This window comes from Peromyscus eremicus, chromosome 5 (genome assembly GCF_949786415.1).
Source record: "Peromyscus eremicus chromosome 5, PerEre_H2_v1, whole genome shotgun sequence".
NCBI classification, from domain to species: Eukaryota; Metazoa; Chordata; class Mammalia; order Rodentia; family Cricetidae; genus Peromyscus; species Peromyscus eremicus.
The window spans coordinates 14,099,810-14,112,173 of NC_081420.1; the positions used below are offsets into that span (position 1 = coordinate 14,099,810).

The following is a 12,364-nucleotide window of genomic DNA, read 5'->3' on the forward strand; positions in this document are numbered from 1 at the left end:
TGCTAGTGACACTCAAAATCATCTTTACACTATTTTCTTTGAATAATAACCTTTATTAAAAGTGTTTTTCAAGTCAGCAATGCAGATTCAGCTACTCATTTACAGGAAGCATTAGACATAGAAAACAGAAGGCAGAAGACTAGGTTAAAGGATGTTACTGGTATGCAATTAGCAAAAATAGAATGTGAGAAATACTGTTGGACAAGTAGCCTGGTTTTTCTGTCACATAAGTACTGAGGGAGGGAAGAAAAGAAATGGGAAATGCATAGGTTTGTTTGTTTGTTTTTTTAAAAAAAAAAGAGTGCTGTGTACCTACGGTGGCACATACTTGTAACTTCAGAACTGAGAAGACTATGGTCAATGTAGGGAGCATGGCAAGACCCTGTCTAAAAAAATAAAATTAACAAAAACCAGGACTGGGGAGATGTCTCTGTAGGTAAAAGCACTTGTAGCTCAAACATGAGGATCTGAATTTGAATCTCTAGCACGTACATAAAAGTGTAGCTGTGTGTCTGCCTGTATCTCTAATGCTATATGGATGGAGACAGGAAGATGCCTGAGGCTTGCTGACTATTAATTAGCCTAGCTACAGGTTCAATGAGAAAATAAAACAGAGAGTGATAGAGCAAGACATCCAACCTCTCCATGTATGTTTGTGAGGACACACAGGCACACATGCACGCACACACTCACCTAAAAGAAATGACAGTTTAAATAATTGTGGCATAGTTGGAAATTTAAACAGTTACTAGGTTTGATGATATTAAGAAATTAATTTTTCAATGTGATAATTATGTTTTTGAGGAATGGATAGTTGACCAGGCCTAGTAGCACATGCCTTTAATCCTAGCACTGAGGCTGCAGAATTAGGCAGATCTCTTGTGAATTTGGGCAGCCTGGTCTACATAGCAAGTTCTAGGATAGTCAGAGCTACATAGTAAGACTCAGGATCAGGGAGTGTGCTATAAGATTATGTCTCCTGGGAATGTCAGAAGCTACACCCATAAAGTCTCACCAACATGACTTGCCTAAACATGAGCTGAACAAGGACAACAGCAGTAGACATGCCAACATGGACAGGGGAAAGCCCAAGAGGCCTCAACCCTACACAGAGAAATACAGACAGCCAAGGACGGCCGAAAGCGGAGAAAAAGGCAATACCAGATGGTCAGCCTGAACGCGTACATACAAGTAACAGTACATAGACTAAGGTTGTGTTTATGTTTTTAGAAATATATATGGGATTGGTTGGAGAGAGAAAAGAGGGAAATGATGTATTATAATCCCAAAAAGTAAGAGAAATTTTTTTATTCTTGTTTTTTATGAAAAATATAGTTGTTTCCTCATACAGTACATTCTGATCACTGTTTCTCCACCTTTCTATCTACTTCCCAGATCCTCCCCACCTTCCAACCCTTCCAACTTCATGCTTTCTTTTTCTCTCTCATAAGAAAACAGGCAAAAAAACAGACATACACACACACACACACACACACACACACACACACACACACACACACATAAAACCCATAAAAAAAACAAAGTCGGAAATCATAATATACAAGCAAACGACTAGAATGATAAGGAAAAAAGCACTGACAAAGCAATATGAGAGAAAAAAATGTTCAAAACTACCTTCGAGTTCATTTTGTGTTGGCCATCTACTGCTGGGCATTTGGCTTCCCTTAAGTGTGGTTTGTCTACACGGTAAGACTCCCTTAGAGTAACTAAGTTTTCCTTTGCTAGCAGTTGTTCATGAAGATAGCCTCTTAGTTGAAGATGGGAGCTCATGTCTACTCCTCATTTCAGTGCTGGGGCCTCCTCTGCTTTTGGATCTGTGTAGGCCCTATACATCCTGCCACAGTCTCTGTGAGTTCATATGTGTGTCAGTCCTGTTGTGTTTGGAAGACACTTGTCTTAGTTAAGGTTTTTATTGCTGTGAAGAGACACCATGACCAGGGCAGCTTTTATAAAGAAAACATTTAATTGGAGTGGCTCACTTACAGCTTCAGAGTTTCAGTCCATTATCGTCATGACGGGGAGCTTGGCAGCATGCAGGCAGACATGGTGCTGGAGCTTAGAGTCCTACATTTTGCATGCCACAGGCAGTCTACTGTGATGCTGGGTGGTATTCTGAGCATAAGAAACCCCAAAGCTTGCTCCCACAGTGACGTGCTTCCTCCAACAAGGCCATACCCATTCCAACAAAGCCACATTTCCTAAGGGTGCCACTCCCTGAGATTATGGGGGCCAGTTATATTCAAACTACCACAACACTGTTCCTTGATATTATCCATCCTATCCAGTTGTGAGTCTCTATGTTAGTTCCCATCTATTATAGGAAGAAGCTTCTCTAAGAATGGCTGAGTGAGACACTGATCTATGGGTATAGCAGAATGCCACTGGGAGTCATTTTATTGCCAACGTCCTTTAGCAGAAATTAGTATCTGGTTTTCTCCTAGGTTGATGGCCTATCTAATCTTAAATTCTTGGCTACCACAGCAGTGTCAAACATGGGTTCCATTTTTGTGGGAGACTATGGGAGTCCAACTCCTACCTTTCCCACCTTTTCTAGGGTTCTTAGGAGGAGGAGAGAGGGATAAGAAAATATTAGATAGAAAGAGACACCTAGCCAATGAGAATAAAGACAGAAACACGGGATAATTTTGGGAGGGTCTGGATCAGTACCAACAGACTTTTTACAACATGCCAAGGGGAGAGACAAAAGACCTACCCCTTGCAAGATCAAAGCACAATGTACAGCCAAGTGTAGACCCTTCCAAACACCTGGTAACCACGCCTGTGGTCAAATCATCCCATTATGCAGCCCTTTGGGGTAAAGCAAGCTCAGATGCTCTGACTGAGTAATTTGGGCCTCCACACCATTTCATAGAATAGGCCTTAAGTCCAGACAGATAGTGGTTAGTTATTCCCACAACATTTGTGCTGCTACTGTAGCAGTGTATTGTGCAGGCAGGTTACCATTGTAGACTGAAGTGTTTGTAGCAGGGTTAGTGTTTACCATTCTCCTTTGGTATTATGCAGAATACCTTCCAGGACCATTAACACTAGTCAGTAAGGGTGAAAGCTCTTGTTGGCACCAGATCAATTTCTCCATGTTCAATGAGACATGTAATTATTGATTGTTTTCAGCAGTACGGTTTTATTACCAGTTTGTAGAAAGCAACCAATAGCCTTGGCAATAGCCTGGGTTGTTTGAGAGGATTGTTCCATAAGCCCATTTGGCCAGCTACTGGATTAGATGTAACCCATTCCTGGCACTGGAAGTTTCATGTGATGTCTAGTTGGGGCTCTGTCTCCCCTGTTATTTGGTGACTCCATTTAGATTTCTCTCATATATGTATATATCTAGAGGATCTTCTACTGTGGTAGATTTCTATATGACTCCTCAAATGGCCTTTAGTGTTAGTTGTCCCATCCCATATTCCCTCCCCTACCTATCTTTTCTCTCTCCCTCTCCATTTAATCCTCCCATTCCAATCTCCAACTTCTGTTTCTCTCTAACTATAATATTCTATTTCCCCTGCCTTGGGAGGTCCTTTCTCTCCCTCTGCCCCACTAGTTTCTTAATATATACCTAGCCTCTAGTTATTCAGATGGTAGCATGACTATTAAATGCTTAAAAGCTAGCATCCACATATAAGAAAATACATACCATATTTGTCTTTTTGGTTCTTGATCCCCTTACTCAGGATTATTTTTTTCCTAAGTCTATAAATTTTATGATTTCAGTTTTATTTGTTTGTTTCTTTCTTTCTTATAACAGCTAAGTAATATTCTATCATGTAAATGTACCACATTTTCTTTATCCATTCATCTGTTGGTGAACATCTAGGCTGTTCCTAGTTTCTGGCTATTATGAATAGAATAGCAATGGACATAGTTGAACAAGTGTCTGTCTCTATAGTATATGGATATATGTATCTTTGGATATATGCCAATGAGTGGTATAGCTAGATCTTGAGGTAGATCTAATCCTAGCTTCCTGAGCAATAACCACACTGATTTCTACAGTGGCTATACAAGTTACAAGTTAGCACTCCACCAGCAATGGATGAGTGTTCCCTTTCCCCACATCCTCACCAGCATGAGCTGTCAATTGTTTTGGTGATCTTGACCATTCTGACTGGTGTGAGATGAAATCTCAAAGTAGTTTTGATTTTCATTTCCCTGATGACTAAGGATGTTGAACATTTAAGTATTTCTTGGCCATTTGTGTTTCATCTTTTGGGAACTTCAGTTCTCTGTCCCATTTTTCAATTAGGTCATTTGTTTTTTTGATGTCCAATTTTTTGACTTCTTTAAAAATGTGATTTAGATATTAACTCTCTATTAGATAAATAGTTAGTAAAGACCTTTTCCCATTTTTTAGCCTGCTCCTTTGTCCAGATGATGATACCCTTTGCCATTCAGAAGATTTTTCAGTTTCATGAGATCCCATTTATTAATTGTTGGTCTTAGTGCCTGTGCTTACAGTATCTGTTCAGAAAGTCTTTTCCTGTGCCATTGAATTCAAGACTATGCCTCACTTTCTCTTTTGTCAGAGTCAAGGTATCTGGACTTACGTTGAGGTCCTTGATCCATTTGAAGTTGAGTTTTGTGCAGGCAGGTAAATATGAATATTTGCATTCTTCTACATGCAACCATCCAGCTTGAACAGCACCATTTGTTGAAGATACTCTTTTTTTCCAGTGTGTATTTCTGTCTTCTTTATCAAATATCAGGTGTCCATAGGTGTGTGGATTTATGTCTGGGTCTTCAATTTTCTTCCATTGATCAATATGTCTGTTTTTATGCTAGTACCATGTTTTTGTTACTATAGCTCTCTAGTACAATTTGAGATCAGGGATGGTGTGATGGTTTGAATAAGAATAGCCCCCATAGGCTCATATATTTGAATGCTTAGTCATCAGGGAGCAGTACTACTTAAGAAGAATTAGGAGCTTTGGCCCTGTTGGAATGGGTGTGGTCTTAGTGAAAGAAGTGTCTCACTGGGAGTGGGCTTTGAGATTTCAAAAGCTCAAGCCAGGCCAAGTGGCTTTCTTCCTGCTGCCTGTGGATTAGATAGATGTAGAACTCTTAGCTGCTTCTCCAGCACCATGTCTGCCTGTGTGTCTCCATACTCCCTGCCAAAATGATAATGGACTAAACCTCTGAAACTGTAAGCAAGCCACCAATTAAATGTTTCTTTCAGAAGAGTTGCCTTGGTTATAATGTCTTATCATAGCAATAGAATAGTGACTAAGACCAGTGGTGATGCCTCCAGCAGTTCTTTTATTATTCAGGATACGTTTTAGCAATTCTAAGTTTTTTAAGTTTCCATGTGAAGCTGAAAATTGCCCTTTCAATTTCTTTGAAGAATTATGTTGGCATTTTGATGGAGATTGCATAGAATCTTTGATTGCTTTTGATAGTTTGGCCATTTTTACTATATTCTCTCAAATCCATGAGCTTCGGTGGATGTAGCGGTGGACTTTCTATCTCCAGATTATCTTCTTCAGTTTCTTTCTTCAATTTCTTAAGGTGTTTGGGTTTTTTTGTTTGTTTGTTTGTTTGTTTATTTGTTTTTATTGAAACTATATTTTGCTGGGTGGTGGTGGTGTACCCCTTTAATCCCAGCACTGGGGAGGCAGAGGCAGGCAGATCTCTATGAGTTCAAAAACAGCCTTGTCTACAAAGCGAGTTCCAGGACAGCCAGAGCTACACAGTGAAACCCTGTCTCGGGGGAAAAAAAAAAGAAAAGAAAAAGAAAGGAAGAAAGGAAGAAAGAAAGAAAGAAAGAAAGAAAGAAAGAAAGAAAGAAAGAAAGAAAATAGATTTTTTTTCATATAATATATTCTGATTACAATTTCCCCTACCCAACTCCTCCAAGTTGTTCCCTATGTACCCTCCTATCCAAACCCACATCCTTTTTATCTCTTGTTAGAAAACAGACATCTAAAAATAATAATAAAACAAAATAGGTAAAACAAAGAGATATAGACAGAAGAAAACAAGGCAAATAAAAAGCATGAGAAACACATGAAGATGCAGAGATAAACATGTTCATGCACACAGGAATCCCTTAAAACACAAAACAGAAATCTATAATATATATGCAAAAGACATGTAAGGTTAAAAATAAAAATGCCCTGGCCAAGAACATGAGACAGATACGTCAGGGACCTAGAGGAAAAAACAAATACTACTGTTCTGCAAAAGGAACATAGCCATAAAATGACAAACAGTTGTGAGCTACCTTGTTGGTGCTGAAAACTATACCTGGGTCCTTTGGAAGACCAGACAGTGCTCTTAACCTCTAAGCTATCTCCCCAGCCCCTTGTTAGCATTTCTTAGCAGACAAAATTTTAATACAGAGAAGAACACAAATCCAAAGTGGATAATAAATATTATTCTAAACCATGCTTACTTACAAAATGAATTCAAGGCCAGCCTGGGCAACTTAGTGATGAAATATTGTCTCCAAACAGAACACTAAAAAGGAAATGGGTATATATTTCTATGGTAGAGAACTTGTCTAGATATGCAAGGCCCTAGGTGTACCCAGTACAGTAGCAAGCAAATACTGAACGGAATATTGCTCTTTGTAGTATGAGTTCATCTCACTTGCTTTGTGTTAGCCTGAAGCTGCCTCTGTACATAGTACAAAGTAAAACTTTGAAGTTTTACTTTACTCAGTGAACTATATTGTAGCTGTAACCAACCGTCTTATTAAATAAGAAACACAGAACCAATGCAAAGAAGAAAGCCAAGAGATCAGAGCTAAGAGCCTTACCCTTCCTGCTGAAGCTAGCCTCTTCAGCCAAGAGACCTCTCCGAGAGAGACCTACTTCCTGTGTGTTTGTCTTTATATAGTCTTTCTGTTCTGCCTTCTCATTGGTTGTAAACCCAAACACATGACTGCCTCGTCACTGCTTGTCTGTAGAGACTTCCAGGTCTTCTATGGTATTGAGATTAAAGGCATGTGTCTCCAATGCTGGCTGTATCCTTGAACACAGAGATCTACCTAGCTCTGTCTACCAAGTGCTGGGATTAAAGGCGTGCGCCACCACCGCCACGCTCTTGCTAGGGCTCTAATAGCTCTGACCCCCGGGCAACTTTATTTATTAACATACAATTAAAATCACATTTCAGTACAAATAAAATACCACCATACTATATATAAAACCCAACTTGGAATATAAACAATATGAGAACATAAAGTGGCCTGTCCACATGGAAAAGAGTCTGGCATCTTCTCAAAAGGAGCACTGATAGCAACTGACACTGTACTTCTGGATATATAGAAATGTGGATCCTCTCAGAAATTTGTATCCAGGTTTTCATAACAGCATTTTTATAATCGTTAAAAATGACAACAGCACAATTGCCCAGCAACTAATGAATGTATAAATATTGTATATACTTTCAATTAAACATTGCTTGGCAATAGAGAACAATGAACTTCTCACATGCTGCAACATGAATAAACCTCAAAAAACCTATTAAGTAGAAGAAGCAGTCACCATATTATTCTGCTCATATTAAATGTCCAGATTAAGGCTACCCATAGAGAAAAGTGTAGATTTACCAGGGAATAAGGAAAATGATTTATATGCATAGTACATGGTTTGTGTTGGAGATGATAAAATGTTCCAACATTGATTTATAGCAGTGGTTGCAGAACTCTAAATATCTTGAGGACCATTGAATTATATCCTTTAAATGATTGGATTATACTGTACATAAATTTTCTCTCAAATTTAGTAAAATAAAAGAGATTAGAGTGTGAAATGATTATTTATGAATTGTTGGAACTATGAGAAGTACATGGAAGTTCACTATATTGTTTCACTTACTTTGCTTCTGTTATAAATTCTTAGAAAAAAGGTAAAGGGAACAACATCTCTGGCATTCAAACTGAGCATCTTCATTTTAGGGTTGCTTCTGCCTATAAAGGCATCAAGTGGCCTGGGCCTTTTCTCCTTGACCTTAACTATGCTTGTGTTTCTGCCTCTTCAGACTTCCTGCAACCTCCTCTCTGTGTGAGTTCATTTCAAAGCTGGGCTTTTAGTTTCCATTTCACCAATACTGAGCTATTATTTCCAGAGATGTTTTCTTCGGATAGCCTTGGTCAGAGATGATAGGACAAGGAACACTGTTTTTGAGTTATCCAGAACCAATGATAGAAACATTAATAAATACCTTCAATAACACTGAGTCAAAAGTGCACTAAGAGAAAATGCCAGTTGCCCTAACTCATGTAACATACGGTATGTTCATGCATCTGGATATAGTAAGTGTGTTTTGTTGACAGAGCTTCAGGGTGAGGAGAGCTCATGGAGTGAAAGAAGATATATAGGTTAGAAACATGTTATATTTTGAGATGTAAATAAAAATGTCCTCTTTCCCCTCAGCAGTTTTATCTAGAAATGTACAGAGCCACAGCACTATGCTATCCTTTTGCAATAGGGGGAGAGATGACCAAAACACAGTCCTTGCAACTAAGATATTTCCTTTGGAAAATAAATAGCAGTGGTACAGGTACAAAAGACAAGTACAGTCAAAATACTGAGAAGTTTTGGGGGTGGGGCAAGTATTCACTTTTGTTTATGAGAGAATCGGGAAGATGAACTGAGAGGGATGTTTCACATAGACATCTGAGGTTGGGCAGAGATTCTGACCAATGAAAGGCACAGTGTGAACAAAAACACGAAGCCAGAAAATGCAAAGTGTGTTTTAAAAATAGCAAGTAATCTTGACCTGGAACATAAAATTGAAAACTCACAAATAAATATTTGAAATATAGGTTGTCTTAGCCAGTGTTCCATTGCTGTGAAGAGATGCCACAACCATAGCAACTCATATAAAAGAAAGTGTTTAATTGGGGCTGGCTTACATTCAGAGGTATAATCCATTATCATCATGGCAGGAAACATGGCAGCACCCAGGCAGACATGGTGCTGGAGAAGTAGCTAAGAGTTCTAGATCTGGATCAGCAGGCCTCAGGAAGAGAGAGAGAGAGACACTGGGCCTGGCTTGAGCTTTTGAAACCCTAAAGCCCAACCTCAGTGACACACTTCCTCCAACAAGACCACATCTTTTAATCCATATCAAGTAGTGCCACTCTCTAATGACCTAATATTCAGATATGTGAGCCTATGGGGCTATTCTTATTCAAACTTCCACATAGGTGATAGTCCTACATTAGGTAAGAATATGTGTAAAATTCAAATATTTAGTGACATTGGGAAAGTATCATAATTTTTATAATTCAGTCACCAGTAGGAACTATTATAAACTTTGGTGAAAAAGACTGACATGATCATTTCAGATGTACACAGATCAATTTGGTTTATTGTGGAGTTGAATAAGCAAGATGAAATCAGGAGCCTATTTCAGGTAGCAAATTATGTAGTATGACTCAGATAAAAAAGGAAGGCATATATGTGAGATGACAAGGCAGAAATTAGTTCCAGGTTGGCTATGGAGCTGCAAGAGGGTCACTTGAATCTTAGAGCCATGAACACCTGGGAGGAACGACAAGGATCAAGAGAGACAGTATAAATTTGAAGGAAATTGTTTATGATACTAGTTTTGATTATGTGGTACATAATATTTTGGTTTTCAAAAGTAGTTATTTGTGAGAAAAGTTAGAATCTGAGATGTGGATTTGGGTTTTTAGTAATGGCTAAATTGATAGAAACAAAATTGTTATGGGACACAGAAAAGGGGCCAAAAGAAGTGTATTGGGAAACAGCTACAAAAAGGCAACCAGAAAGACCTGGTTAGTGTTAGTCAAGTATGCAAATAATTCCTAGAAGTATAAAAACACCATGAAAAGATAGTATACTGTCATAGTTAAAGCATAGATTTAGACACTAGATTCAAATCCCATGTGCCCTAAGTTATTTAAATCTTTGTTCTTCAGTTTCCACACCTGATTCATGTAATTATCCTGTAGCTAAGTTAAAGAACACAAGTAAAACACTTAGTAGAGTTTGAAAATACTCTTTCAAATACCAGCTATTGTTGTTGAGTGTTATCTGTACAACATAAAAATAGATTCACAAGAATCATTAGGTCAGCTGAAGTAGTTTAAGAGCCCATGGGATAGGAAGTTAGTAGAAGTTAAGGCAGGAATTCTTTCAAAAAGGGGTGGGGACTGGAGAAATGGCTCAGCAAGTAAAACTCTTGCCATAGAAGTGTGAGGATGCCAGGTGCACTTGGCAGCCTGTAGCATGAATCTTAAAAGTTCTTATTAATAAAACCAAACCCGGGGCCAGTTATTGGGGTGAAATGCCGGATGGTCAGAGAGACAGAACAATCCACAGCTATCCTCACCTGACCATCTTCTCAGCTGGTCTTGTTTCCTCAGACTGGAAGCCTCTGTGTCCTCATATCCAAATGGCTCTCAGCTGAACTGTGCTGCTAGAAGCCTGAAAGCTTAACCAGCCAAATGCTTAACCAGGCCAAATGCTTCTAGTTCCTGGTCCTCACGCCTTATATATCTTTCTGCCTTCTACCATCACTCCCTGGGATTAAAGGCTCACTTTCTGGGATTAAAGTCGTGAGTTACCATGCTTGGCTGTATCCTTGAACACATAGATTTCTGCCTCTGGAATGCTAGGATTAAAGGCGTGCGCTACCACTGCCTATCTTCTATGTTTAATATTGTGGCTGTTCTGTTCTCTGACCCCAGATAAGTTTATTAGGGTTCACAATATTTCGGGGAACACAATACCACCACAGCAGCCCTTGGAATTCCGGTGCTCAGAAGGTGAAGATGGTTCCCTAGAACACCTGGGTAGCTGACTAGCAAGATCTGCCCCAGTGAGTAAGGTGGAGAGCCATTTAGGAAGAATACCTCAGCCTCTGTCTGCATTCTTTTTTTTTTTTTTGGTTTTTCGAGACAGGGTTTCTCTGTGTAGCTTTGCGCCTTTCCTGGGACTCACTTGGTAGCCCAGGCTGGCCTCGAACTCACAGAGATCCGCCTGGCTCTGCCTCCCGAGTGCTGGGATTAAAGGCGTGCGCCACCACCGCCCGGCCTCTGTCTGCATTCTTAACTAGTGTGCAACCGCAAGTATGTAAACAAACATTATACACACATTGAAAAAAATGAAGGAATTATGAATAAAAGAAAAATGGTGTGATAGCTCAAGAGTAAACAAATTGAGGCTTTAAAATAGTTTTTGTTTTACTTCAGTAGATGATTTTCTCGAATCGTATTTCATGAATTCTGGTGAACTTATTTGTAGTAATTGGCATGAAATATAGGTAGAATATCATTGAGACTTCTTGTTTATGTGAAAATTCCTTTATATACCGAGTTAGGTGTAGTAACTCACCTGTTTTCAGTCTTTAGTCAATTTCAAGCAGGCAAAATTTTGTACTTACTATTAAAATATGTTTATGGCAGAAAACGTTAATGCAGGTCTGGCAGCTTAAGAATTTATTAATGATTTGTTTTAATGAACTTAAACCCAAAATTTCTAACAGTTGTGAAGTGGAAAACACAAATATTAACTGTACCAAGTTAATTGCAAGAATTCAGGAATCATTTCCACTGTTAAATTTTTTTCTTCTGTCTTTTCTTTTTAGAAACATTGTTAACTCTTTAAGCACCACTGCTCTTTATAGACTTACCTGTTGACAGGATTCTGATCTTGTTAACCATATTTTAATTACTAACTTGAAGAACTGCCTTTTCCAATGTCATTAAATATTTGATTTTTACATATGTTCTTATTAGTGCTGTGACATCACTATTTATATTATATTGCAGAAAAATATTTCATTGAAACAACTGGAACTTTAAAATGTTTTAATTTTTGAAGGACTAGAAAAATAGCTCAGTGGTTAAGGGTGCTTGGAGCTCTTCAGAGAACCATAGTTCAATTCCTAGCACCCATTTTGGGCAGATAACAACTGCCTACAACTTCAGCTCCAGGGGATCTGACTTGCTCTTCTGGACTCCACAGGTACCTCCACACACATGGCACCCACACATACATATAAGTAAAAATAAAAACAAAATCTTTAAACTTTTAAATTTAGAATAATTGCCCTTATAATATTTTATTTTTAAGAAATTCATATGTTTTAGTTTTTTCATCAGCCCACAGTTCAATAATAGACGTTCATGTTTTATGAACATTTATGATTTGCAAAGCACTTCACATACGCTCTTATTTAGTAATCATAGCAACTTCATTGATCTGTGTTGTCACATCTGTATTATCTGCAGATGAGGAAGCAAACTCTAAGTGGGTGGCCTGCTCCAAACTATAAACGGGACTGGATTTCCTACTCAAAGTCCTGCACTCCTCTTTCTGTACACTTATACTAGTGATAAGCCTTTGTT

At 38.6% G+C, this 12,364-nt stretch overlaps 1 protein-coding gene across 1 annotated transcript in view; it reads left to right on the forward strand.

Annotated features, from left to right (window-relative positions):
- The window catches only part of Cenpp (centromere protein P), a 207,859-nt gene that overhangs the window by 82,144 nt on the left and 113,351 nt on the right, over positions 1–12,364 (forward strand). The window lies entirely within an intron of this gene.